Here is a 25,665-nt window from a genome sequence, read left to right on the forward strand (position 1 = left end):
GCACAGAGTCGGACACGACTGAAGCGACTCAGCATCAGCATCAGCATCAGCATCAGAAGCAGGGGGTAAGAGTGTAAAATGGGTGAAAGTCAAAAGGTGGATCCCACATATAAAATAAGTCAGTCATGATGTATAGCCTGGTTACTATAGTTCAGTTCAGTTCAGTTCAGTCGCTCAGTCGTGTCCGACTCTTTGAGACCCCATGAACTGCAGCACCCCAGGCCTCCCTGTCCATCACCAACTCCCGGAGTTGATACAAACTCATGTCCATCGAGTCAGTAATGCTGTCCAGCCATCTCATCCTCTGTCATCCCCTTCTCCTCCTGCCCCCAATCCCTCCCAGCATCAGAATCTTTTCCAGTGAGTCAACTCTTCACATGAGGTGGCCAAAGGACTGGAGTTTCAGCTTTAGCATCAGTCCTTCCAAAGAACACTCAGGACTGATCTCTTTTAGAATGGACTAGTTGGATCTCCTTGCAGTCCAAGGGACTCTCAAGAGTCTTCTCCAACAACACAGCTCAAAAGCATCAATTCTTCGGCACTCAGCTTTCTTTACAGTCTAACTTTCACATCCATACATGACTACTGGAAAAACCATAGCCTTGACTAGACAGACCTTAGTTGGCAAAGTAATGTCTCTGCTTTTGAATATGCTATCTAGGTTGGTCATAACTTTTCTTCCAAGGAGTAAGTGTCTCTTAATTTCATGGCTGCAATCAACATCTGCAGTGATTTTGGAACCCCCCAAAATAAAGTTTGACAGTTTCCACTGTTTTCGCATCTATTTCCTGTGGTGTTAGTATTGTAGAATATTGCATATTTGAAAGATGCCAAGAGAATAAATCTTAAAAATTCTTATTACAAGGAAAATAATTCTGTAACTATATGTGGTGATGGATGTTAACTTCTCATGGTCATTTCACAGTATATACAAGTATCAAATCACTATGTTGTACTCCTGAAACTAATAAAATGTATGTCAATTATACCTTCATATAAAAGGAATGATTAAAATTAATGAAAAGTGTGACTGAATGCATTCTTGGCCTCCTCAAGCCCAGCAAAGTTTGGAAATACAATGCAGGGTTCAAAACAGACACAAATCCTTGGGTTACAGGACGTCTAACTCTCAATAAAGCTGTTTCATGATTTTAAAGTGGTGTTATATGGCAGGATGTATAAGCAATGTTCATGTATGATAAAAATAAATGTTTTAAAATCTAGTTATGCAAATGTTTTAAACCTTTTAGAATTGGTCATATTAAAAAAATTCAGTCTTAGAAAAAGAGGTGGCTACTTTTTCAAAAGCATGCAGCACAAGGGTTCTTTCAGAGGAAACTTATGTTGTGTTTCAGTATCATTTAATTTAAAAAACTTAACTTATTGGCAACTCCTGGGAACATACACACACATAGAATGTCCCCTGGAATTGAGGGTGAAAAAATCTTCCTTCTATAAATAACTGCTTAACACCTTACAGGACACACCCCCCCCCCACAATTTTGTAGATATGCAATTTTTTTCACACAAAATTCTACAGGGAAATGGAAGATTTTTCTACCAAGCTGGTATAAATGGTGGCAAATATGAAGAAAATGTAGATAGACATCCTTAATGCTATCTACTTACCCAGTGAAATGAGAATTCCTTTACTTATTACAAGTTTGTGTATATTAATTTTAAATTACTTTAAAGAAAATACAGTTAAAGTACATAAACCATTAATCAATCAAACAAATATTTAACTGGGTGCTACTAAATTCTAGGTCCTACTATTCTAGACAATGGACCTTCAGAAGTGAACCTGACTTACCTTGGGGCCAAATCCATAGGATTTTATTTTCTTGTAAGGCAGGTTGTACGGCTCAACAAATACTAACAATAACAAAAAGGAGTTGACCAGTATCATTGTGTTGTTGTGCTAGCTGCTCACTGATGTCTGAGTCTTTGCGACCCCATGGACTATAGCCCACCAGGCTCCTCTGTCTGTGGAATTCTCCAGGCAACAGGATTGGAATGGGTTGCCATTCCCTTCTTCAGAGGATCTTTCCAACCCAGAGATTGAACCAATGTCTCCTGCACTGTGGGCAGATTCTTTACAGTCTGAGTCACAGGTAAGCCCTAAGTATTATTAGTACACAGAAAATATAGTTTCAAGACAGCTGGGTGTGTGTACCCACACCTTCCGTATCTTTTCATGTCAGTTCCTATCATTTCTCCTCTGCATCGCTCCCTGCTCTGCCTCTCTCTGTCTCTCTCCCTTCAAGTAGTAATTCGAAACTGAAGACAGAGGTTAGTACCAATAAAGATGACCAGCTGGAATACTGGATTTCAGTTCTGTGCTCTTCATGGATAAAAGTCTCCTTTTAGTACCTAGTGGAACATTTGGATATTCATCTGAGCTTGGAGAATGAGGGGGGCTTACAGAGCATGAGCTGCCTGGGAGGGTCACACTGGCCTGTGTGTGGGGGCGGGGGTCTTGGGGTAAATTGTGAGGGGCCTGAAGAAGGCAGGCAACTTATTACCTGCTCCGGCATCTCTGCCAGCAAGCCTGTTTATCCGGATGATCGAAGAGAAAGAGAACCTAGGCCCAGCCATTTCAGAAAACACTTCAGTGAGGCAAAGGTTTCAGACTATAACTCTCTTTGTGAGAATCATATACCTAGTAGTGGGGAAGGAAGCAATGGACTCCAGAGAGTAGTGAGTCCCCATCCTCTACGCCCAGTTCCAAGCATTCAGTCAACCCTCTGTGCGTGCTAAGTCACTTCAGTCACGTCTGATTCTTTGCGACCCTATGGACTGGGACCCGCCAGGCTCCACTGTCCATGGGATTTCCCAGCCAAGAATACTGGAGTGAATTGCTGTGCCCTCCTCTTGGAGGCTGTTCACAACCCAGGGATAGAACTCCCATCTGTTACGTCTCCTGCATTGATAGGTGGATTCTTTACCGCTAGCGCCACCTGGGAAACTCAGTCAGCCCTACAGTGAAAGTGAAAGTCACTCCGTCCTGTCCGGCTCTTGGCATCCCTATGGACTATACCATCCATGGAATTCTCTAGGCCAGAATACTGGAGTGGGTAGCCTTTCCCTTCTCCAGGAGATCTTCCCACCCAGGGATTGAACCTAGGTCTCCATCATGGCAGGCGATTCGTTACCAGCTGAGCCACGAGGGAAACCCAGTCAACCCTATATTGGAGCTAAAACCTACTACTTACATGGATGGGCTATAACCAAACCTTGCATTGTGACTTCAAAGGTAGCCTACTTGTTAGAACATAGATGCTTTTAACGTTGAATCTGTAGAAAGCTGCCAAAAGCAAAACCAGCATCAGAGGAGCTGTTGCCTTGGGAATTACAGCATGATTGCAGGTGATGTTTCATGGATGGGACCAGCAGGTGATGTGGAGAAAGAAGAGCTACTACAGGTAGAGTCTGTGGTTTGTCTTTGCATTGACCAGGAGAGGGGGTGTTTCTAATGGTGCACAGCTGGCCTTTCTTCTGAAGATGGACACCGAGGACAAAGTCAGCCTTGCACTGTGCTAAGTCTTTTTCCTTGGCTGGGATGTTAGCAAGCGTGTGGGGTAAGGCAGTGTCTCTTCTTGTTTTATTGCTTCTGGTGAAATTGTAGGGTGGTTGTGATTTTATGAGGGCAAGAGGCAGAGGAAGACAGACAGAGATAGGAGGAGAGGTCCATGATGGCTCTTGCATCATCTCTTGGAGGAAGTCCCTGCTCATATTCAAACTGAGATAAATCTGCTTATAAGGCAGGCTGAAAGCTGCTTGGAGAAATACAAATGTCTGTTGTTCTCCTTTATGGCAGAAGCTGGCAGCTTTATTTCCATCCAGCCACCCATCAGGCTCTGTCATGTCAGACATGGTTACCACACACATTATGTATCCCGGAACTTGGTGGGCACACATTCCACTCAATTTAACTGTGTTCCTCTGGAATACAATTCCTCCTAACCGAGAGGGAAAATTGTATTCATGAATCTGTTGATTTGAACCTCTTACAGAAACAACAAGAACCAAATACTCCTCAAGAATTTAATGACTCCATGACCACTCCAATAGGAAAGAGTGCAAGAAATTTGTCCCATGTCAACCTGTGTGGTTTTCTTTTTAAGCTGATTCTTATCTTTATTACCGCAGTGGAAAGAATGCCGTGTACAAACACGTACATATGTTCGTATATGTGCCTGTCATTACACAAATATGAAAAAAATTGCATCTTCTTCTATTCTGTATTCCCCATAGCAGTCAATAGGCATCATCCTCTATTGCTGCATCACAACCTTCCCTAAAATATAGGGACCTAAAAAATGACAATCATTTCTCACGATCTGGGGAGTTGATCAGGCATTTCTCCTTCTGTGCATGGTGACATTCAGGTGGTGAGATGGCTGAAAAGTCCAAATGGCCTCCTCCACATGGTTGACGGTTAGTTAGTCCTAGCTGGGTCTTACCTGGGGCTGTTGGGTGGGACCCATCTCTCCCCAGGCTGCTTGGGCTTCCCCACAGCATCGCAGTCTGAGGGGGTCAACTTCTAACCTGGCAGCTGGCTTCTAAGAACGCAAAATTTGCTTCTGCAACCTAACAAGGCTTGGTATAAAGTACCACTTCAGGCAGCATCACTTCTGTCATAGCTTATTGGTTAAAGCAGATCACAGAGCCAACCCAGGCTTAAAATAAGGCATGGATATTGGGAAGTGGGGTCTCCTGGAGAGTCACTGAAACAAATATATACATACATCTACAAATATATCTATCTGTCTCTCGTCTATCATCTAATTATCTACCTATGTTTCCAAGCACTTCACATGTTAAAATGTGGTCTTTATTTTTTAAGACGTCTATTCAGTGTGCTAAATATCTGATCTGAGAATGAAGGACTGAAGAATCCACTGTGCTTAGTTGCTCAGTCATGTCTGACTCTTTGCGACACCATGGACTGTAGCCCATCAGGCTCCTCGGACCCTTGGATTCTCCAGGCAAGAATACTGGAGTGGGTTGCCATTTCATCCTCCAAGGGGATCTTCCCAATTCAGGGACCATTGCAGGTCTCCCACATTGCAGGCACTTTTTACTGAGCACTAGGGAAGTCAGGAAGTATCCACAGATGATAGCATTTCAGAGGAAGATAAGAACTTAGAGATCGTCTAGTTAAGCAACTTTCTTTTCAAGTGAAAGAACTAACATTACTCAACGCTTTTCGTCACCAGACTACATGTCATTGGCCCTTTTTTTCTCTTGACAATACTAAGCAACTACTTTGCCCTGCCTGATTCAGTTGTTTTGACATCAAAGGTAATGAACAGTAAATGATTGTAATACTCATGTAGCACTTTTACAATCTGATCATTACTCTGGAATCTTGCTAATGATCCAGCTTCTAAACTGGAGTTATTACAAGTGAAAACTCTGACTCTAGAGAAAACCAGTAAGAATAGCTTAATTTCCTGGGAGAATGGGAAGCAGCATATGTTAAAGAAACCTCAGCTGTAGGTAGGAGAGAAAATTCTCCCTGGAAACATGACTTTGCTTAACTGAACAAGAAAAACCTTGTGTATTTTTAAAACCCCTAACAAACTCTAATTGACTTAGAAATATTGTTCCATTCACAAGTTGAATGTAAATATGAACGTTGTCTTTAGGTAAGCTGATATTTAAACTACTCATTTAATTTACATTAGTTTATTTCAACCTGTATTCTGTTCAGTGGTCCCCAATATCCTAATGATCCCCAAGACCCTAGATAGTTGACAGAGATGAAAAAAAAGATATCTATGTCCAACCATATGTAATTAGTTATGACACAGAGGATTTACCACACACTTATCATATCAGAAGTTATAAAAAAATATTTTAAGAGCTTTCTTGAAGTATAATTGATACATAGAAGATTGTGCATCTTTTTTGTATACAATTTGGTGAATTTGGATACATGCATATACTCGTGAAACTATCACCACAATCAAGGTAATTAACATATATATATATAAATATTTAATACAGAGAGAAATGTTCAGGAGGAGTATCAAAGTGAAAAAGAATGCTAAAGGCAGCAAGATGAGAACAAATCCCCAGTGCAGTCCAGTGTTTTGAAAAATAATCTTTATCCATAGCAAAGAATGACAAATGTTAATAGATTATTTCTGGTTTGTGGGCCTGAAGTAATTTTTTCCTACATCTTTCAAATTTTCCACAGTCAATATTGCTTGTCAATATAAAAAGGAAATAAAAAATATTTTAAAGTACAGAAGACTATTTATCTATTATCTGTCTCCTTTGTTTCTTGTCTGTTTGGCTATCTGTTTTTCAACTTTTAATTGTTCTCTGTTTGCAATGTTCCCAAAGGCAGCAGTAGTTGTATAAAAATCTCAAGTTTCCTAAGAAATATATAATAAGCCATGAAAATTCTAGCACCACCATGCATTTCATTAAAATCAGCCCGGAGGACAAAAGCTGATGTGTCTGAGTCCACTGGTAGCTTCCCTTCAAGGAGGGTAGGGGCACACTCAGGACACCTAATCCCGACCTGTGCCTGTTGCACTTGAATATCATCACAGCATAATGCCATTTGATCCCAAGCCATCTTTGATCAATGTTTAATGATCAGAGTTTATGTAGCAATCAAAGACATTATAAAGCAGCAGATATTTATAGCTTATGGCCAATGGAGGCTCTGCAAAAACAGCTTTTTCTGTGGTGCGAGACAGTTCAATTGATGCCATTGGCATTCCACAGCACCACAGAAACATATCAAAGAAATTTGTTATGCTTTGAGCATGAAAGCGAAGTAAAACACAGATAATTTGAGAAACCAGAAAACTTATCAGGGACGGGATCCACAGGCCGCCTGTCAGTTGGCAGACGCCGGGCCATGGAGCACTTGGCAAGACAGCGCATGCATGCAAATGCAGACCCGGAGCAGCAACAGCAGGTTTTCCTCCAACTGGAGGATGTTGCTATTCAAGGGGGCTGATGAATGAAACCAGAATTGCATCAACCGCAGTGGAAAGGCGGACAGGAGCAGGAGACAGCTGCGCGGGTGACCGCTTTCCAAGCAGAAGCTATCAATCAGAAGGCGTGAAAGGCCCAAATCCAGGGAAACCAGGAGCCCACCCCCTTGATACCAATCCTAATAGAGTGTCAGTCACTGATGCAAATACCGGACCGAGGAGCATGGCGACAGCCCCTGCCTCTCCCGGAGGAATTATCTCGGCCAAAGTTGGCCCTTGTCCTCCTTTAGGGACAGGTCACACTGCAACTGGGGATATTTTTATATGCCAGAGACTGTTGCTGACCTTCCTTGGAAGTGTTTAGAGGTGTTGCTGGAGTATTGACGGTATAACTGTCTCCCATCAACCACGCAGCTCAGGGTATCCACAGGGAAGGAGCCAAGCCATCAGGGATTCGGGGGCTCATGTCTAAGGGAATATAGCACAGGGGTTGAGAGTACAGCTTCTAGAGCCAAGCTGCTGGCTGGATTTGAATCCCCAATACTATCTCTGTGAACTCAACTTTCTCATCTGGAAAATGGGTTGATGACAGTTTACAAAGACTGGAATCAAGAGCAGGGCTACCCAATGGAAATTTTACATGGGCTGCTGTATGTGATTTCCTTGCACCTGAATTTAAACAGTAAAAAAAAGAAAATGTGACATGTAAATATTTTATTTAGCCCAAACTGTCCAAAATATTGTCATTTAAACATATAATCAACACAAAGATTTTACTAATGAGCTCTGGGTTTTTTTGGACTAAGCCTTCAAAACCCAGAGAGTATTTCAGCTTTATGGCATATCTCCATTTAGACCAGCCTCATTTCAAGCTCTTAGTCAGTCACGTTTGGCTAAGCGCTACTGTGTTGAACAGAACAGCTTTAAATCATGAGACACATTATATTTATGGTCAGCCTAGAATCTGGTGGAGAAACCAAACTATTTTAAAGCGTTTCATGAATTTAACAGACAATCTCCTTGCGATCCAGGGCTGAGAAGGTAAAAGCTTAAAATTCCCTCTGCCAGTAAAAGCACCATTCGCTTTTTTAAAAAGTCTAAAAATAAGTACTTTGATATTTATAATTCTGAAAATTCTATCCATCTCAATCTAAACTATCTGCATGAGATAATAGACCAATTATTTTTAGGGCTCTTTAAAATAATTTAGTAGACATAAATATACATGTGGATATACAATTGGGATACACAAAAACTCGACACCAGCCACAGATAAATAACTAATCAATGTGGAATGTTAAATTCCAGGGATCCAAGTGGAATCAGAACGAACTGCATCCTTACCTCATTATGACACTCATATTCATCGTCATTAGCAGCATTAATAACATTAAAAAATAAATACATGGATCCTAGAACATTAATAATGGTAATCTTGTCATCTTTTAAAATTATAAGATGCAGTTACTCTGCACAGTGGGATGCAGATATTATGAAGAAAAATAATTAAAATATTAATTACATATTGGATAGAGCATTGCCTATCATTATTATGTTATCATTATTGTTGTTATGTTGCCAAATATTGCTTTATGCAGATTTTGCTTTATAAAGCCTTTATGAGACATAAAATCTTTTATGATTTTCATATTTACTCTATTATCAACTTAAGCTCCCTGGGACATTAATGCATGAGATATCAGATGGAGACGATCAGATTCAGCAACCAGGAAATATATTAACCTGGCTTTGCTGTGAGGCTATGCTCATTAATCTGAAATGTTCAGCATGTACTGTCTGTCTTTGAGTCAAATGGATGCTTAGATGGAAAAATACGTGGAACATCCGTTTTAGGCATGCCCACTGTTGAGTTAATCATAGGTAAACATTTACCCAAAGGTGGAAAGTTCTGTCAATCCAGGTTTCACCTGGACCTCAGTTTTAAGGTCTCACTTATTTCTGCCATTACAATTTCCTCTGCATTCGAGCCTGTAGTGACCAAAGGGAAATCTGTCATGGACAGTATATGGGCAATATGGGCTAGTTCAATAAAGATCGTATTGTGATGTTTAGCTCTTCACTTCTCGTGTAGTAAAATGCAAAGCAGTCTTGTGTTATGACTTCAAGATTAGACATCAGGAAGCAGAGTGTCCATGAGAAAGGAAAGATGAGCCTGTCACCATCACTAACATCTGTCCAGGGAGGAGCAAGATCTTGTCCTTGACCTGCCTTTTCCTGACTCCTCTCTGCCTTGATGTTCATTTGTATAAAATGCTGAGGAGGGGCGGGGATTACCACCCCTCCTGCACAGCTTTGTGGAAAGACCAGAGTCCAAGGCCCTTAAATGTACGTTTCCATTATATGCACAGTAGAAGTGTCCCGTATTATTCTTCCGTGAGTATTTAGCTATGTGAAAACTGTCCACATTCATTTCGAACCTTTTACAGGCTTTTGACTGATTTTTTAACTTTCTATTTTACACTGGAGTGATTAACAATGTTGTGTTAGTTTCCAGTGTAGAACAAAATGATTCAGTTATACGGCTATATGTATCTGTGAAGTGAAAGCTGCCCAGTCATGTCCGACTCTTTCCAGCCCCACAGATTATACAGTCCATGGAATTCTCCAGGCCAGAATACTGGAGTGGGTGGCCTTTCCTTTCTCCAGGGTATCTTCCCAACCCAGGGATGGAACCCAGGTCTTCCCCATTGCAGCTGGATTCTTTATCAGCTGAGCCACAAGGGAAGCCCAAGAATACTGGAGTGGGTAGCCTCTCCCTTCTCCAGTGGATCTTCCCAACCCAGGAATCGAACTGGGGTCTCCTGCACTGCAGGTGGATTCTTTACCAACTGAACTATCAGGGTGTATCTAGTCAGTAACTCTTCTCTTTTCAGATTAGATTCAATTAGATTGTTACAGAATATTGAGCAGAGTTCCCCGTGCTGGGAAAGATTGAACAGTTTCCTGATGCTGGGAAAGACTGAAGGCTAAAGGAGAAGGGGGCAGTAGAGGATGAGATGGTTAGACAGCATCACCGACTCAATGGACATGAATTTGAGCAAAATCCAGGAGACAGTGAAGCACAGGGAGGGAAGCCTGATATGCTGCAGTCCATGGGGTCGCAAATAGTTGGACACAACTTAGCGACTGAACAACAACATACAGTAGGTCCTTGTGGTTATCCATTTTATTTTTCCCTAGATATTTAAAAAATGTTTTTAATTGGAAAATTTAAAAAGTAATTAATTTCAATTTTAAAAATTAATTGAAATTTAATTTTAATAAAAGCAATTATTGTAATTGCCTTATAATGGTGTGTTGATTTCTGTTATATGACAGTGTGAACCAGCCATAAATGTACATATGTCTCCTCCCTCTTGAGCTTCCCCCTCACCACCCTGTCCTTCCCCTCTAGGTTATCACAGAGCACCAGACTGAGCTCCCTGTGGGATATAGCAACTTCCCACTAGCTATCTATTTGACGCATTGTGATGTGTATATTTCACGCTACTCTCTCAATTTGTCCCACCCTCTTCTTCCTCTGCTGTGTCCACAGTCCGCTCTCTGTGTCTGTATCTCTATTCTTGCCCTACAAATGGGTTCATCAGTACCATTTTTCTCAGTCTCATGTACATGCATTAATATAGGATATTTGTTTTTCTCCTTACAATAGCCAGGACACAGAAGCAACCTAGATGTCCATGGACAGAAGACTGGATAAAGAAGCGATGTACTTATATATAATGCATATAAGTACATTACTTACTCAGCCATAAAGAGGAATGAATTTGAGTCAGTTGAACTGAGGTAGATGAACATAGAGCCTGTCAAACAGAATGGAGTAAGTCAGAAAGAGTAAAACAAATAAAGTGTCTATTTTAAAAATCACAGGGTGTGAGTGTTAATCCCCAACTTCCTAACTATCCCTCCCCATCTTCCCCACTGGGAACCATAAGTTTATTTTCTAAGTCTATGAGTCTGTTTCTGTTTTGTAAATGAGTTCATTTGCATCATTTTTTAAAAAAGATTCCGCATATAAATAGTATCATTTGATATTTCTCTTTCTCAATCTCTCTTTTAATAAACATTTCATAGGGGCCCATTTATATAAACGAGGTAGAGCTGGTTAAGTCAGGAGGAGGAAAAGGTCCCTGTTTCCAGGACTGTCAGTCTGAGGGGGAGACAGACGCACAGACATACATGACCCCAGGCCATGGCAGAAGAGGTGGGCAGTGGTGATATGCATGGCTGGCATTCTCCCAGCCTCCTGTTGGGGGAGGAACCCTGCTTGTTAATTTTCTTGTGTGGGATGCACAGAACAACGGGTTTAGAAATCCTAGGAATGGTGATTTGGTCCCAGTTACTAGATCCAGCTACTTTTAGCTGCGTGCATTGGACCTGTATGTAGGTACATGTCTAATCCAAAGTCCAAGCCATGCTGGTTAATTTGCTTCTGTGTAGTATTAATATTTCTTTTTGTGGATCTCTACTTTAATGGCTTCTTTGACTACTAAGTTCTCAGGTACACATGGGCAGGGAACAGCACTGATGATTTCTTTCCTTCTGGTCTCTGCTTAAAAGGCCTACAAATAAAGAGTGCCTGACTACTCATCAGAAACAGCCCTGACTCCACCTCTATTAGCTTTAGACTCGAGTTCTGCTCATCTTTTCTTTCTAGTTGCTATTGCTACTTGAGAACAGATATGTGATTTGCTTCTCCCACTTAGAAAATAAAGTCAAGCAGGGTGGGACTTTGTTTTATTTGCTGGTTCAGAAAATGAAGATCATGGCATCTGGTCCTATCACTTCATGGGAAATAGATGGGGAAACAGTGGAAACAGTGTCAGACTTTATTTTTGGGGGCTCCAAAATCACTGCAGATGGTAACTGCAGCCATGAAATTAAAAGACGCTTACTCCTTGGAAGAAAAGTTATGACCAACCTAGATAGTATATTCAAAAGCAGAGACATTACTTTGCCGACTAAGGTCCGTCTAGTCAAGGCTATGATTTTTCCTGTGGTCATGTATGGATGTGAGAGTTGGACTGTGAAGAAGGCTGAGTGCCGAAGAATTGATGCTTTTGAGCTGTGTTGTTGGAGAAGACTCTTGAGAGTCCCTTGGACTGCAAAGAGATCCAACCAGTCCATTCTGAAGGAGATCAGCCCTGGGATTTCTTTGGAAGGAATGATGCTAAAGCTGAAACTCCAGTCCTTTGGCCACCTCATGCGAAGAGTTGACTCATTGGAAAAGACTCTGATGCTGGGAGGGATTGGGGGCAGGAGGAGAAGGGGACGACAGAGGATGAGATGGCTGGATGGCATCACGGACTCGATGGATGTGAGTCTGAGTGAACTCCGGGAGTTGGCAATGGACAGGGAGGCCTGGTGTGCTGTGATTCATGGGGTCTCAAAGAGTCAGACACGACTGAGCAACTGAACTGAACTGAACTGATATTCCTAGGGCCTAAAATGATGCCTGTCTGATGGATGGCTCCTGATAAATATTTTTTGAAAGAATGAATACATGAAGAAATAACATAATCCTTAAAGAAAGAATGACATGCATGTAGGGGAAAGCACTTAGTCAGAAAGTGATTCTCAGGTTTTCATCCTGACCCTCTGGCTTCCTAAATGTGCAGAGGTGGGTGTATTATTTCTTTTTGAACTATAGATTTCTTACCCATATAATGGGAATCTTAACTCTTACACATGATAGTAAGAGCTCTTTCAAAATTTCATTCTTTGTAGCCAATTATCTCATATGGAAAGTCAACTTATTTAGTTATCTAAATGGATTATTACATGATTGATTAATTTGGAAGCCACTGTGAGAACTGAGATAATATAAGCAAGACCATGAAGTAAGGAGTTTCTTTAACATTAGTTTTAATTCCCAGGTGTTATATTTGAAGGGATTTATTTTGTTTATCCCTGGAGAAGGGCATGGCAAGCCACTCCAGTATTCTTTCCTGGAGAATCCCATGGACAGGAAGCCTGGGGGGCTAGAGTCCATAGGGTTGCAAAGAGTCAGACAAGCCTGAAGCGTCTTGGCACAGAGCAGCACAGCACATTTTGCTTATAAATGTTTGCTTTCTAAATATCTTTAATCAATACAGGCTAATCAAATGAATATTAATTTCAATTAAGGAAGCAGAAATGTCTTTTCAAACAAGATAACTAGGAAAAATCTTCTATATTTAAAGTTTATTCAGGACCCTATTGACAGCATTTGATCTTCAAAAAATATTTTCTCTATGTTTGATCATCATTTAAGTTTTCATTTATTTTTCTGTTTACCCAGAGCCTATACCTCTACTGTCTTCCCTCTTAATATCTGGCTGTTGTGGAACTTAATATAAATTGCAAAAGAAAAAAAAATAATAGGAAAGGAATTAACATTCAAAGTAAATTCCACTCATTTTTCAGTTCAGTTCAGTTGCTCAGTCCAGTATGACTCTTTGTGACCCCATGGACTACAGCACGCCAGGCTTCCCTGTCAATCACCAGCTCCCGGAGCTTAGTCAAACTCATGTCCATCGAGTCAGTGATGCCATCCAACCATCTCATCCTCTGTCATCCCTTCTTCTCTTGCCTTCAGTCTTTCCCAGCAGCAGGGTCTTTTCTGGTGAGTGAGTTATTCGCATAAGGGGTCCAAAGAATTGGAGTTTCAGCATCAACATCTGTCCTTCCAATAAATATTCAGGATTGATTTCTTTTAGGATGGACTCATTGGATCTCCTTGCAGTCCAAGGGACTCTCAAGAGTCTTCTCCAACAACACAGTTCAAAAGCATCAGTTTTTCATTGCTCACTTTTCTTTATGGTCCAACTCCATACATGACTATTGGAAAAATCATGGCTTTGACTAGACGGACTTTTGTTGGCAAAGAAATGTCTCTGCCTTTTAATATGCTGTCTAGGTTGGTCATAGCTTTTCTTCCAAGGAACAAGTGTCTTTTAATTTCATGGCCGCAGTCACCATCTGCAGTGATTTTGGAGCCCCCTAAAATAAAGTCTCTCACTGTTTCCATTCATTTTTACTTATTTCCATTCATTTCCACTCATTTTAGGTAAGATATAATGTTCATGGAGCAGAATAGTTAGAAACAGTTGTGATAATCTTTGGGTTTAAATTGTTAGAAATCTCTGTAGTAATCTTTAGGTTTAAACTTTGAGTACTTTTGTCTGAATTTCAGGTACCAGACAATTTTCAACAAATCCCAAAGTGGTGTCATCTAAATTCTAAAGGCACAGTGACTTATACAGAACAATCAGTCCATTTCACCAATTTAGACAACTGCTCACTCATTGGAAATATAGTCCCATGTACATCAAATCTCTGACTTGATCAGTCTGTCTAATGAATCTCTTTGTGTCATGTCTGGTTTACAAATGTGAGAGAAATTCATATAGAGTCAGGGCTTCTCCTTTCAGTATCAGCCTTGGCTAAGGATGAGCAATGGCACAACCTGAGTCTGTTTGTCGGAAATCCCCTAGTATAAAGCCAAGGAGTTAGGAGAGCTGGTTCTGATTAGCCTATACGGAGAGTCCAGTGTAAATGCTATTAAAAGCTCATTGAATGGTATAGGAACTGATTACTTACCCAGGGAGTTCTAAGTAAATCGAAGCAAATTGCCTGAGATTCAATTTAACAAACATTTACCAAGCATCTGCTCTGCTTGCAGGGCTGTGCTAAGCGCTACGGGAAATGCAAAGCTGAAACAGAGGCAGGCTGCCCTCCAGGAGCTCACCCTCTGCTGTGAGTGACACAGCCCCCGAAAGAGCGTACATCTTCAATTGTAGCCAGGGAACATTCTACCCACAGATCAAAATTTGGGGCAAATTGTTAAGGATTCATGGCACATGGCTAGAGAACAACTGACCTGCGTGGGTGACTGCAATCAATGGCAGAATATCTTCAATGCTGGAAGAAAGACTTAAGAGAGAATGCCTGAGTACCAAGGAGGCTTTCTTGGAAGATATGGGTCTTAAATGGTACTGCATCTTCAACAGGCATGCACTGGAGGGAAGGACTTTCTGGGTAAGGGAAGAGTGGCTGAGTAATACTGAAAAATAGCTATAATGAAGGGCTTACGTGGGCCAAGCACTGTTCTAAGCCCTTTACATGTCCTAACCCACTTGTTTTTCACATCAGCTCCATGAGAGTGGGTGTAGATACAATCCCTAGTTTACAGATGAGGATAACGGAGACATAAAGAGGGTAAGTAACTTGCCATGGTAACCCAGTTAGGAAGCAGGGGACTGAAATGCCAGTTTATTCTTCATAGTATTCCTGTGCTGCTTTGCAAAACCTTGAGATTGAGAAAGATATGCAAGGGTAGAAGATCGCTTCACATAGATTTATAAGAGCTCTGGTTTAAAAAGCAGGTGGGAACACAATACTCTAAAGCAACCATCCTTCAATCCAAAATCAATAAAAAGTAAAACAATAGCAATTTTCAATAATACAGCTCCAGTCATGCTAAGTATGTGTTAGCTACTCATTTGTGTCCGACTCTTTGAGATCCCATGAGCTGCAGCCCGCCAGGCTCCTCCGTTCATGGGATTCTCCAGGCAAGAGTACTGGGGTGGGTGGCCATTTCTTTCTCCAATGCAAAATATTCATTCAAAAAGAAAAGATAAGAAAAGTAGGTGGGGAACAAATCTGAAGATACTCTGTAGGAAATAGAAGCCATGTAAGTTATGGACAAAGTCCCTCTTTTAGGAAGAAAATATTGCTAGCTTAATATTGAACGTAATAGAGGAGAATGATGTTAAAATAAAAGGCCAATGATGAGTTTTCTGCACTAATCCAGGTGACAGGTGAGTAACGAAGGACCAAGACGTATGGTGGGGAAAGAAAAGAGACATTGGGAAGACAAACTTACACAACTACGGTGACCTTCTCTTGCCCTACAAAATGTTTTAGAGCTTCCTGCCTAGCGAATGGGCTTCCTAGGTAGTGCTAGTGGTAAAGAATCCACCTGCAAAAAAGAAGACGTGGGTTTGATCCCTGGGTCAGGAAGATCCCCCGGAGAAGGAAATTGCAGCCCACTCCAAGTATTCTTGCCTGAAGAATCCCATGGGCAGTTAGCTGGCTGGCTGCCATCCATAGGGTCGCAGAGTCAGATCCAGCTGATGTGCCTGAACATACACGCATGCATGCCTAGAGGGGCAAACTTGTGGAGACTCCCCAGCACCGGGCCTGAAGTCTCAGACAAAATGCCTGGTCTAAAATTCAGCCTTTTGTAGCACAGTCTGAAATGGCTTCTGGAACATTTTTACAAACATCACTGAATGTGACCCTGTGGTCCCAGGTCACAAGTTGACTATTGAGAGTCTAATCCTTTGAGGGTATTGTTTCTGAGTACTGGGGCCAATGAGTAAGAAGGAAAAAAAATGAGTAAGAAATTAGTTTAGTCACTTAAAAATCTGGATTTCACAATCCCTAAAGCTCTTTTAATTTTTCTAAATCTTGTGTTTTTCAATTTTTCCAATTCTTTCCAAATTTTTCCAAATCATATGTTTATGTTGGTATCAAATGAGTTAAAACCTTAAGTGCATTTTCTTATACTATCATTTATTCAAAATGCTTTGCCTTCAGTGTAAAATGGGAGCACATGCTGTCTTGATGCTATTTTCTTTACTAAAAATGGCAAATAAAACTTTAAAGAAATGATACATGAGATGGTATTTTGGCTTCCCTGGTGGTTCAGATGGTAAAGAATCGCCTGCAACACAGCAGACCTGGGTTCGATCCCTGGGTCGGGAAGGTTCCCTGGAGAGGGAAATGGCAACCCAACTCCTTCAGGCAAGTATTCTTGCCTGGAAATTCCATGGACGGAGGAGCCTGGCGGGCTACAGTCTAAAGGGTGGCAAAGAGTTGGACGTGGCTTAGTGACTAACACTTTCACTTTTCACTTCTAATAGTGAGGAGGTTTTAGGCCTGCATGTTGCTGCTACGTTAAGCAACAGTTCTGCTACAAACACTTAGAACGGGAACTTATTTGGATAATTCCTGATATTGTTATTATTCTAACAGGACATTAGCACAATATTTTTGAAGCAGTGGGTGTCCGAGACCACCACTGGAAGGTCATGAAAACGAAGCTAGAGTTATTAATTCTAGTATCCCAAAGTTGCCCAAATGGTTTCATAAGGGCAAAACTGTCATTACAGATTCTGAATTATTCAGACCTGTGCTTTGGAGGAACACGGCTTTAGTATGCTGAAGATGTTGTTTAAGGCTTCTGGGGTCACTGCAGATATTAAAAATTGGTACCAAGACACTAGACTACTAATCAGACAATGCCGGAAGGATTCAGACACACCGCAGAATTCCTAATAATTCAAACAGGATCTGGCCCACCGCCTTTTTAAGTATAGAAGCAGCACATCCACATATAATTAGTGATACATTTGAGCGAAAATTTGTGCATCCATCTCAACTTTCTATAAGCAATGAGGAAATAGAGCTTTGGTGTGTAAGAAAAAGCATTCTAATGGCTAGCCTGATGATAAAGCAACCCCTACAGTGAAGTTATAATTACAATTTTGTCAAGAGAGTGGGGAAGTCAAAGTTTCACAGGGGAAAAAAAAACCTATTTACCGAAAAATATTATGCTTTTCATTTGATAGAAAAGTAATTATTGCAAAGGGACTCCTGGAAGATCTTGGAGACAGTCACCCCCTCTTTAATAAGTCCTTGTGGCAGCTAAGTGCGGATCAGGAGTATTCTTTATCAGGTTTACATTCATTCAAGTAGCACTAAATCTATGCAGGTAGGAATTAAATAGTATCTGAGTTTAATTAAAATTATAAAAAAGGAGAAGAATGGTTGGTAGACTGCTCGACTGCATTTTAACCAGTAACCTCAGACCCTAATTAGAAATGCTTTTCATATCTTCTCTGTGCAAGGGCTTAATCTGACGTGAGTCTGTGAGCGAGGGCTTGGGGACCGGTGTTAATTCTGTATTCGATCTCGGTTTGTATGGAGGCGGGCGGCGCTGATTGACCGCACCGAAGCACGGATCCCATGACCTTGCGGGGATTTTCATGTGAGGTGTTAATTGAGAGGGTGGGTTAATCTGTGAGCATCATTGTCCCCAAGCTCTGGGCAAAGTTTGTGCCGCGTTTCCTTACTCGACAGTACATTTGATCTCTACCTTGTCCCTCCATGACAGTTTCATAAGCCCACCACAAACTCTCTCTTGATAAATTTGTTGGGGGAAGATAAGCTCTTGCCCTCTTGTTTGATTTCATGGGCTTGTTTCTGTGCCCAGCTCAAAAGAGAGAGGAGTGTCTCCCTGAATTATATTCAAGTCCTACTTAGAGACAGATAAATGCACACAGTAAAGATCTCGGCTTCTCCTTCCTGCCCCTCTGCCTGCTGCTACCCCTCCCCTTCCTGGCTTGGCTGAGTCTCCCAGGGAAGAAAAGAAAAGCTCATCTAATGGGAGATGAACAGCATCAAACACAAGAAGGAAGCAGGAGGCAAATGTGAAGGGGAGGTTTCGATGGTATTCCATCTGAATGTTGTGAAAATGTGAATTTTTTTTTTTTATTATTCTTCCAGTGCAGAAAGCCTAGAATCATTAGAAAATCAGGGAGACTATAATAGGGGATAGTACTTCTGTACACACACCACACACATACGCCCCTACACGCGAGTTCTCATCTAGCTCTTGTGTAATGCACAGAAAGACAGCCCATCACTTTTGCTTTTTTAAAATAAATAATGAATGACTTTTTTCATGTGTTATTGTACAGGCCTGTCATTCCTCTCGTGAGGAGTAAATTTTTACTCGAGGCAGGATTAATGTATACTGGCTGACCTTAAAAATGACTCCCAAGTGAGCAGGATGGGAGTTAAAAGAAGCAGAAGAAATGTTGCTCACACAGGAAATAGAGGAAACAATGATTAAAAAAAAAAGAATTATAAAAAAAGCACAAATGTTAGCTGTCCTTGACGTGCAGTGCCTTTCTGCTATTTGTTTCATTACACCAGCGGTAGATGAGTTTAATTACAATGCTTCAAGACCTTTTCTAGCGCCATTACTGAGATGCTGAGAGAAGGCGGTGGAACACTGCTCGGGGATGGGCAGACGCAGACCGCGCCCCGGGGGCTGAGGGAAGGGGCGGGGGGCTGTCGCCTCATCTGATCCCCGGCAGGCTTCCTCATCGTCTTTTCTGGCACCGCAAAGCAAGGGTGAAGAAAGAGGTGAGGGCAGGGCGAGGGGGTTGGCCAGGAAGAGTTGTCACTTTCTCTGCCCATCACCAGAAAGAAGATATCATTGCTCCTGTCAGGATGACGGTCTTCCTCCCCAGCAGCACGCCCTCCCTGCTCCTGCCTGCCCCTTACTCCTTTCTGCAGACTGGCTTTTAATGATTTTGAATGGTAGAGTTAATTAATATATGGGAGGAAAAAAAAAAAAACCCCAAACCCTCTGTTATTTGAATTGAGTTCATTTCAAAGAATATTGATAAAGTAATATTCATCCTCATCCTCGTAATAATAAGTTAATGACTTTCACATTTAAAGATGTTTCATGGTTCTGATAATACAGCTAACCTTTGGCCGACATAGTTCCAGAATTCTTTGCCCGCATTGATTGATTTAATACACTGAAATTGAATCATTTTATTTAACGAATTCCTGGATATTCAGATTCCTCCAAACCATCCAGCTGTAGTGGCTGGAGAAGTCGAAACTGTTTCTAACTTGCCAAACATATAACTGAGTTCCCTATGTCCATTTTCTCTTGAGGGATGAAACCTTTATTCTTTAAAATCTGTTGGTTCTTCAGAGACATTATCCTTCCCCTTTATTAGACTTTGACTCCTTTTTGCAAACTCAGAACCTATATTTAATATGTGGAGATACGGGTTTTACTCAAACCAGGGTTAAAATACAACAGACCAGTCTCAGGACACTTCTGTTTCAGTCATTCATCATGCATTTGCCTTAAACAAAACCCAAACCCTATGGCTTCATCAGCGTTGCAGTCACCTCCCTCATCTCCAGGCCTAGAGTCTGGGTGAGTTAGGGCAGTGTCAGGGGGAAAATCAATCTTTAAAAACCTTTTCATCACTAACTCCAAGTTCAGGAAGGCTGCTGAATTCTGAGCCTCGCTTTCAAGCTAAAGTTTTACTTTGGCTTCTTGAAGGCAAAGATTTCAGAAACTGGGTAAACAGCCTGGGCCTGCAAGAAGGGGATAGAGGCAGAGAGCTAAGAGTGGAGGGAAATTGAGGATATGACAGCGGCCACAGAGAGTTCAAACAAAATTTGGCCTGCAGAATGCAGGAAAAATACCCCGGTGACAGGTGCCATCTTGTGGGTCATTCTGCTACTCTGCCTCCTGCCACTTTTTATAACAAGAACTTATAAAGGAGGACGCGATTCTTGGAGTCTTAGAATTGGAAAAGTAATTCAAAGATATGTCAGTGGAGCTGACTCTGGGATTTATTTCCATGATAGAGTTAAGCAGCAATATTTTGCTCCTCAGCTTGGAGTACTATTAAGAAACTGAAGGGAATATATAGAGAAAGCAATGCTTGTATAAGGAAAAATTTTCTAATTTAACTGTAAGAAGTGCAAGAAATAGAATTTCTTTTTTTTTTTTTCCTTCAGTTTTATAGCGATGTAATGGACAGAGGAGCCTGGCGGGCTACTGTCCCTGGGGTTGCAAAAGAGTCAGACACTACTTTGCGATTGAACAACAGCAAAACAAATTTGACAGCCCTGTATTCATTTAAGGTGTAATGGCTTGACTTATATGCATTGTAAAATGATGGTCACAATAAGTTTAATGAACATCCGCACAGGTACAACATTAAAGAAATAGAACATATGTTTTTTACCTTGTGACAAGAATGCTTAGGATTTAGTCTTTTACCAACTTTCATATATAATGTGCAACAGTGTTGATTATATTTATCACCTTGTACCTTACATCCCAAGTACTATTTATCTTATAACTGGGAGTTTGTAAGGAAATAATAATCTTTAAACACCTTGAAATGTTTGCTTCTTTAATGACATATGCAGAATAAGTTCTTGCTCAGGCAAGACCCAGACCCCAAAAGTACTTCAGTTAAAATGTGTCAATTCCAAGGAACACATTCCTAACATCTGTACACACATTTAGTTTATGGAGTTATTCTGTTTAGCAAATTTTTTTGTGATAATTAGTTTTGAATTGGCTCCCATGTAATACACAGGTCCACAAAAATCAGATCTCCTCCCTTTATTTAGAATTGGACTGTCTAATGGTAAAGAAATAAGCTACGCTAAATGGCTAGGAGGTGAGCATTACCAACTAAGATTATGGTTCATTTTTTCATCTATGAAGTTCCTGTTTGTGTTTTAGCTATTTTAGAGGCTATCATACCTAGAAACAGGCAGGAAGAAATGTATTTTGTTGTGGGGTGGTAGATGAATAAGCATTCCAGATTTGACCCCAATATTTGTGCTACAATATGCAAAAAAAAAAAAAGAGCTAGTTTGCTCTGTAACAAAGTGCTTTCCTCATGATAAAATTACTTGAGAAATAGGATCCCCAGTCTCCACATTGTACCAGTCAGTACGATTTTATTACATTTAATACAACTTTGTCTTTATACATTTATATAAAAAATATCTCATTATTTTGTAGACAATTGCATTTGGACTGTAAATTTCATTGTCCTGTACTTAAGTCTCCGGATAGGGTCTGTTTCTTGTGCTTCAAAGGACAATTAACTTAATAGTGAGCTGCTGTGGGCCTTTCTATTAGCTTAGTGCAGAGGAAAATCGCGAACTATCTAGTCTTCCCTTTGGGTATAGGGTTCAGGGATACACTCCTGACAATGAGATGCTGAATCATTGTAGGATTCCTCAGCAAGCATTTGGGTACTTTTCTGGAACCGCAAATTGTCTGCTGGTGCGTTATTTTTGAAATGGAACATGGAGCTTATTTTCAAATGCTTCATAGGAAATTCTGACATTTGAATAAGGGACCATGACAACTTTATGAAAGGATCATAAAAATACGCTGATTTTAAATATGGCCCGTTCTCTGCATCTGGTTTAGCTGGCTCCTTTCCCCCGCACCCCCGCCCCCCCGCCCCCCCCCGCACCCCCGCCCCCCTCCCCACCCCCGCCCCGCTTCAAGGAGTACTCTGACAGAGCAAGAGATACTGTGTTCCATTTATGAACCAGCTTTGTGATCCCAGCCCAAGGTTTTTATCCGAGCATGAACCATCTGGCTTTTCTCGGGGTGAAAGGGTGTCAGCTCTCCCCCAAAATTTCAGCATCAGGCAAAGGGGCATGAGCTGGGAGCCTCCGCTAGAGAGCTAGTCTCTGCCCTTTGAACTTCTCCCCCCTTCCCACCAGTCCCCCCCAAAATAACTCCGGGAAAGACAGGAGTCAGCCCCTGAAAAGCATACCAGGCATTTTTAAAGACAACCCTGACATTTCCTCAGCATTTCCAGAGCTAGGACTCTTCCCGCGCACAGTGCCCCCTCCACCCGCCTTCAATCAAATAAGGCACCCGCTCTCTCCTGCTACTGCAAAGAAGGAAGGGAAAAAAAAAGTTGGCAATTTAATTCAAACAAAAGAAGCTTGAAATCTATAAGCACAGCAACTCCGAGGCTTCTGGCAAATAGAATTCTAATTAGTATGCTGCTATTTTTCTTTTAGACAGATGAGCGATGCCCCCTATTGACTCTAGCAGGCAGACTGGTAAGGGGAAAAAAAAAGGAGGGGGGTAGGTGGGGGCTAGCCAGCAAACACTGCAGATTGCAAATTATATTGCAAACCTTGCCAAGTCCTGGCTCTTGGCATCAGATTTTTAATGACACCCTGGAAAAGGGAAAAAGAAGCCCTCAGCTAAGGGATAAAAATGAAGGGTTTTACACTGTGATAAGTCTTCGCTTAAAACCCAAATGGCCAAGTGCACATTAGGGTTTTAAAATATTCATAGATAGAAGTGAAAATGAGGATACGAGGAAGTACATTTGTTGCTTGGTCAATTGACAACTCATTCTGCATATTAATACAGAATGATGATCTAATTTTAAAGGGATAGCCTATCTTTTCTTTTCTTTTTTTTTTTTTAAATATGACTTTTGATTACTCTGAGACTGAGGGCAAAACATCACAGAAAAGTCTAGCAATGACATAGAATGCCGCTTTCTTTTGATGTAGACCTGGGACTAACTACTTCTTTGGTCAAGAATTCTGGGGGCTTGAAGACTAGGCTTCCCTTCTTGTGTAATCTCTCTGATGTATCTCGACTGAGCACTTTGATTTTTTTTTTCCCCTTTCCCCCCCTCTTTTCCCTTTTGCAATGCATGAGGCCTTTCACAGTTGTAGGATTTTATACACAAATAGACAGACCATCACAGGCAAGAAGGCCATTCTTTTAATAATTAGGCCACCTTCTGTTTCAAGGAGCCACTTTCGGCATATATGCCTCCCATGTTGGAGGTCTGAGCACTAAGAAAAAGCAAAAACAAGTGAGAGAGGAAAACATTAGCCTCTATGCAGGCCCAGATACCATCCTGCATGGAACATTAAGGTTCTCATGAATTGCTTTTAACTGAAAATCCTAAAATATACATTCTAAGATCTCCATCCAGAGACTATATTGCAGCTATCCAGGAGTGCGGGTGAGGTAACAATGAATCTATTTTGATTATTTCTTTGGCCACATTTAAATTGGATGTTTTCTTTGCAGAATATCAGAGTGCAGGAAAAGCAGTTTGAAGTTCTAAGAACTATTTTGACTTTTCGGATTGATTATCATGTTTTTTATGACTTATTTACATGTCTTTGTCCTAGGTGGGCAAAAAGACATACAATGATGCTGTGAAGCAATGTAATTTTCCAATGCAAAGGGGTGTGAAGCCTTCAAAAAAGGTGATGAGTATGGAAGTGACGTGCTAAGCTATGGGCAGGGCAGGGTCCTGGTGTGAAACATCAAAGCTGGAAGGAGGCAGGATATGTTTGTGGTCATCTTAGCCTAGAAGAAGAGACGGTGTACTTAGAAAGACTGGTACCAGCTACCCAAGGAAACAAAGTTACATTCAATTCCCGCAAGAATGGATGTGCTCAGTCATGTCTGACTTTTTGCAGCCTCATGGACTGTAGTCCACCAGGCTCCTCTGTCCATGGAATTTTCCAGGCAAGAATACAGGAGTAGGTTGCCATTTCCTGCTGTAGGGGATCTTCCTGGCCCAGGGATCGAACCTGCATCTCTTGGTGTCTCCCTACATTGGCAGGCAGATTCTTTTACAACTAGCACCCCCTGGGAATGTCCCAAGGATTTACAGGGTAGTTTAAGAAGATATTGTTCAAAAAAGAATCCTACCTTAGGTGTTCCAGAATTCTTTTGCCATTGTAAGGGAAAGGTGACATTCCCTGGTTACTGATGTCCTTAGAATCAAACGTTTTTGTGTGTGTGTGTGTGTGGAAAAATCAGAAAGAATGACAGTAGGACCCACAAGCAATAGGAACGTGATTTAGGCAAAATAAACCCATAGGTTATTTAGTTTCAAAAGTGGATTTTTCATTATATATAAACTTACTTAGAACATTTTATTTAAAGCAACCCCTTCTCAGGTCACTTAGGAAAAGTTCAGAAAGACAGACACACACACTTGTGTTTTTTGAAATTTTTTCACAACTTACCTGCAAATCTTGTTATATGATTGCTTTGGGTGGTAGGAGGTTCACAACCACCATTGTTGGAAGCTGCTGGAAAACATGGGGCTGTCCTCTGGTCATGTATGGATGTGAGAGTTGGACTTCGAAGAAGGCTGAGCACCGAAGAATTGATGCTGTTGAACTGTGGTGTTGGAGAAGACTCTTGAGAGTCCCTTGGACTGAAAGGAGATCAACCAGTCCATTCTGAAGGAGATCAGCCCTGGGATTTCTTTGGAAGGAATGATGCTAAAGCTGAAACTCCAGTACTTTGGCCACCTCATGAGAAGAGTTGACTCACTGGAAAAGACTCTGATGCTGGGAGGGATTGGGGGCAGGAGGAGAAAGGGACGACAGAGGATGAGATGGCTGGATGTCATCACGGACTCGATGGACGTGAGTCTGAGTGAACTCCGGGAGATGGTGATGAACAGGGAGGCCTGGCGTGCTGCAATTCATGGAGCCACAAAGAGTCGGACACAACTGAGCGACTGAACTGAACTGAACTGAACTGTCTAAGTTTTAAAGAAACTGTGAAAGTGTTAGTCGCTCAGTCGTGTCTGACTCTGCGACTTGATGGACTGCAGCCCACCAGGCTCCTCCGTCCATGGAGTTCTCCAGGCAAGAATACTGGAGTGGGTGGCCATTCCCTTCTCCAGGGGGACCTTCCTGATCCAGGGATAAAACCTAGCTCTCTTGCATTACAGGCAGATTCTTTACCTTTTGAGCTACCATGGAAGCTCAAGTTTTAAAGAATCACCCTTAAATGCCATCCTGAATAATGACTCACTGTATCTGCTCCTTTAGTGGTGAAGTCAGTATTTTAAGGACAGTGTTTCACATATTCGGAAAGGGAGAGAAAAGACTGGTCAAGGCTTTAGCACACAAGACCGGACCCTAAGTTCAGGGGCTTTTCATGAAGGTGGTGATGGGGAGGGTCAAGTGTTGCTTTTGAGAGGGACTTGGCCATTGACCAAAGGGGCAGTTTCCTATCAATTATCAAAACTTGCAATTACTCCTG

The sequence above is a fragment of the Oryx dammah genome, unplaced genomic scaffold, assembly GCF_014754425.2.
Source record: "Oryx dammah isolate SB20612 unplaced genomic scaffold, SCBI_Odam_1.1 HiC_scaffold_16, whole genome shotgun sequence".
Taxonomy (NCBI): Eukaryota; Metazoa; Chordata; class Mammalia; order Artiodactyla; family Bovidae; genus Oryx; species Oryx dammah.